This window comes from Mastomys coucha, unplaced genomic scaffold (genome assembly GCF_008632895.1).
Source record: "Mastomys coucha isolate ucsf_1 unplaced genomic scaffold, UCSF_Mcou_1 pScaffold13, whole genome shotgun sequence".
Classification (NCBI taxonomy): Eukaryota; Metazoa; Chordata; class Mammalia; order Rodentia; family Muridae; genus Mastomys; species Mastomys coucha.
Genome location: NW_022196895.1, coordinates 20793488 through 20798673, shown reverse-complemented (window position 1 = coordinate 20798673; position 5186 = coordinate 20793488).

The following is a 5186-nucleotide window of genomic DNA, read 5'->3' as shown; positions in this document are numbered from 1 at the left end:
TCTTCTTCCCCACGTGTCCCTTGTCTTCTCACGGTTTCCTCTCTGATCACTGTTCTAGGCCCCCCAGCCTACCCTGTGCTTGACATCCTGAATAGTTATGTGGTTCATACTTCCCTCCTTGGAATAGTTGGAAAATTCCTGAACCCATACCTTCCTTTGCCATAAACCAGTAGGCATAAACTGATGCCATATATTATACTTGAAACTACACATCTCATTCTTCATTTTCATGAAAGAAAACATTTCTGAAACATTTTTGTCTGTTTTAGCTGCTATTGTATACCCATTGCCTGGACCATATTAATTGTTGAGCAGGTCCGTGCTCTCTCTGACAAGGACCACCAGGAACATTTAAACAGATTGGGTTTTGTCTTTCTGCAATGAGGAAGCATGTGCAGCAGAGGGCGCCATTGAGAAGCAAATCTGAAGGGCACTCCTAGCACTCTAAATAGTCTGTATAGGTGTACCGGAATGGCATCAACTCCCTCAAGTTAAAGTTGACTCAGTCTCTGTCCCTGCTAATCATATGTAGTGTGTATGGCAACCCCCCCTTTTATGAGGGGATTGTGTTAAGAGCTGAGTATAATGCTTCTGAAAGGGACTCTGCATATAGATGGTCATAGGAAGGTCCAGCTTTAACCCTCCAGACTCTAACGGGACAAGGTACCTGTCTGGGGAAAGTCCCCTTGTCACATCAACACCTCTGAAATCAAACCGTTCCCATAGTTCATTCCAAATGGATTACTCCCTCCAGAACAGGCGTGATGGGGCAGTTCTTAATTCTTCTACCCAAGATGGGTTCTATATTTTGGTTCAATTAGTGTCCTGAATATCCTATTATTCAGAGGAAATGGTATTGACAGCCTTAGTAAGACAAATTGAGGGAGACCTTATGAGACAAAGGAAGGAACCTATCTCTTAGGCTTTAGCATTAATTCTTGGGGCAGGACTAGCTGAGGCTGGCACTGGGATAGTTGTGCTAACACTACAAGAAAAAATGTATAGCAGTTTAAAGGCAGGCATAGATAAATACATCTACCGATATAGAATCTCTAGCTAAAGCGGTGTTACCAAACAGGCAGGGATTAGACTTAGTCTTCCTGCGACAAGGAGGGCTATGTGCCACCTTACATGAGGAATGCTGCTTGTAGGTCAACCATCCTGGAGCCATTTGTGAGTCATTGGCTAAAGTCAGGGAAAGCCTGGACCGGCACCGGGGAGGATGAGAAGAATCTAAAAGTTGGTAGCATTCACTCTTTGATTCCTCCCCTTGGTTAACAACTCTTATTTCCACCCACATGGGTTATTCTTTTACTATCTCAAAATATCAGCCCTGCCAATATTTGAGAAACAGTGTGTCACAGACAGGCAGTCATAGACACACGTAGGAAGAGACCGTTTGGAAAGGTCTCACAGAGGAGGCGGCATCTGATCTGAGGTGTTTGGGGGTTTCGTTGGTGCCGTTTGACAGTGTCTGGTGGCTACCTACCCTCAAACTCACTCCTAGTCAAGGGTGACCTTGAACTTCTGGCTCTGTTGCTTGCACCTCCTGAGTACTGGCATTACAGGTGTGGGCTACCAGTACTTCTTCTCTGACTATTGCAGGCGGGTACTCTACTCACTGAGCTAGCCAGTATGTGTGGCTTATGTGGTTCGAGGGAACAGACCCGAGGGCTCGCTCTGACGGTTGCAGGCAGGCACTATACTCACTGAGCTACAGCCCGTCCCTCATCTGAGTTCCTAGTGAGAAATACGAATTGACTGGTAAGAGAACACTTTGAATACTGTGTAGAAATATTTTGAAAAACTGACAAATATAGAGATAAGATGCCTGAAGTTTGCCGTGGTGGGGTTCAGGAGGGATTTGGTATGTAAAGATTTGGCCAGGAGTCAGTCGGTGGCTGCGCACGCCTTTAATCCCAGCACTTGGGAGGCAGAGGCAGGCGGGTTTCTGAGTTTGAGGCCAGCCTGGTCTACAGAGTGAGTTCCAGGACAGCCAGGGCTACACAGAGAAACCCTGTCTCGTAAAAAAAAAAACACTCCCCCCCCAAAAAAAATGATTTGGCAAGAAATTGATAATTATTGAAGCTTGTGATGGACAGAAGGAAATTTGTTGTATTTCTATTTTTTTTTATATTACATTATATTTTTTATTTTAGAAAATATCTACTGCAGGCTGGCCCCAAACTTGTGATCTTCTGTCTCAGTCTTTGGCCTACTGAAATCGAGGGTATGCGCTGCTACATCCAGCAGGTTCATTGAATGTTAAACTTTGCATATTCTTAGAATTTTTCATAATAAAATTTCAATCTAGAGTTTTTCTTTTATATTGTAGTAAATTACAGCGAACATAAAATTTGTCAGTTAGTCCTTTACAAATGCAGAAGTCAGGGGCAATAAATACACTTCAATGCCCGTACGACCTCCACCACTGTTGATAGACAGAACTCATTTGCATCCCAAACAGAAACCCTGTGCCTATTCATATGAAGTTCTTCTCCCCCTCCCCCATTTTTCTGTCTCAATTACATGATAACTGGCTTATTTCACTTAGTGTGATGTTTTTAAGGTTCATTCATGTTGTAACATCAAACAGTTTACTTTTATATGTACATTCTTCATTTGGATCATCCTCTCAGGTGCTTGTTCCAATCAACAGGAACCAGTAGTAACAATTATTACATTTATTTACTTATCTATTCATTTATGTAGAGTGGGTGTGCATGCATGGCACAGGCCTCATTTAGAGGTCACTTCTAGGACAGTCAGTTGTCTCCTTCCATCATGTGGAGTCTGGGGATTGAACTCAGGACCTCAGGCTTGGTATCAAGAGCCTTTATCCACTGAGCCATCTCACCAACCCCAAGTAAACATTAAAAAAGAAATTCTCTTGAGATGAAGGAGGTGTCTCAGTAGGTAAGTGTCCATTGCTCAAATGTAAGGGTCTAAGTTCAGATCTCCATGAGCCACAGAGTGGATTGAAACACAGTGGGGCAGTCCTGTAATCACAACTCTCTGACAGTGAGATGGGAGATGGAGACAGGCTAGTCCCTGCAAACTGGAGGGTAAGCTAGACGGAGTGTGCAGGAGCAGAGAAGAGACAGGGTCACATGGAAGGTGATGAGCAGCACTTGAGGATGTCCTCTAAGGTCCACATATATGCTACAGTGTACGTGTGTATACTCACACACATACACACACATACACACACATACACACTCACTCTCACACACACTCATACACATACACACTCACTCTCACACACACTCACACATACACACACACACATACACACACACATACACTCACACACTCACACATACACACTCACACACATACACACTCACATACATACACACTCACTCATACATACACACTCATACACATACACTCACACATACATACACAATACACACACTCACATACTCTCTCACATACTCACACATACTCAGACACACACTCACACACACACTCTCACACACTCACTCACATACACTCTCACACATACACACACACTCTCATACACATTCACTCACGACACATTCACTACACACTCTCTCACACATACATACATTCACACACTCACTCATACACAAACTCACACACTCACACATACTCTCACACATACACACATACTCTCACTCACTCACACACACACACATTCACATGCTCACTCACACACAAACTCATACAGACACTCATACACTCACATTCACACACATTCACACACTCACACACATACATGCATGCACACTCTCTCACACACACATTCACACACATACTCACATACACATTCACACACTCTCACACATACTCACATACATTCTCACACACACACACACTCACATTATCACAAACAACGCACACTTTCTCTCATACATAACACATACACTCACACACAGACACATACACTCACACACACATTCATACAATCACATACACTCTCTTATACACAAACTCATACTCCCAGAGAGAAAGAGAGCTATTCTAAAAAGGAAATCCTTACTATTCCTGAATAACAATATTCTTAGAATAATCATGTCAGCTTTTATATTCTTCTTTGTCCTTTTATTTTGGTAATGCTGTTAATGTAATAAACCAGGGAAACCAATTTAGTATGAGGAAGGTAGATATGAAGCACCACTGTCATTTTCAGGTTCACTGAGATCTCAGAGTAGGAAATTTCAGGTCTAGAGATTAGAGAAGAGTCTTAATACATGCTATTTGAGTGTTCAATGGATAGAAGCAGTGGTAGATTTGGAAAACACAGACATTTGTCACTGCTAGAAGCTCAGGCAAGGCTTAGGGAGCTGTGGGCGGGCTGCAGAGCTATGAGAACTGCTTTCAAATGTTTTTATTTATTTTTAAAGATTTGTTTATTTTGTGTATATGAGTATACCATCGCTGTCTTCAGACACACCAGAAGAGGGCATCAGATCCTGTTACGGATAGTTGTGAGCCACTGCGTGGATGTTTTTATGGACAGCCGTGTCAGTTCCATCAGAAGCAGGGCAGGTGATCGGGGAGAGAGTTGTATGTAGAAAACTAGAAGGTAAAGGTTGAGCTAAGAATGTCCGGGTAGAGAAGCTGCAGCTGCTGGTACTCGGTTTTGTGAAATGTTAGCAGCTTCCATTCTGAGAGTTGACTTCAGGGCAGCAGCATGCACTTCCCTACTGCTTGTCTTTTGAGGATGTTTTATGTTAGGGATATTCCAGCCCAGCTGGGCCAACCAATGCTCTCTTTGTGCTTCCTCAGCTCACTATTTAGAATAGAATAAAAGGGTAATTAAGTTATGAGCTAGTCGGGAACAGAGCCAATGCTATTAGCCTAGGCATTTATTCATGTACAAGAAGTCTCAGGGTCCTTATTTCAGGGAACCAGGAAAACCACGCTAAAGATGACACCAATTACATCAAAATTCCAACCATCGGAAGGTTATGTAGAAAACATGTTATCCACCGAACACCAGCATGTTGTGGTCCTTTTGTTGGAAGATGAACTGTCAGTCACCCAGTGTCACCCTGGCTGTGGAACAGCATTTGAATGAACAGGAGATTCAGCAAAAGCATCTCATGTCCATTTTCTTTGTTTCCTAGAACTTATTTAGTAATATTGAAAATTCTGCAGACATTTATGGGGATGTCTACATCTGTACAACAGATTCCCCCCCCCTTTTTTTTTTTTTT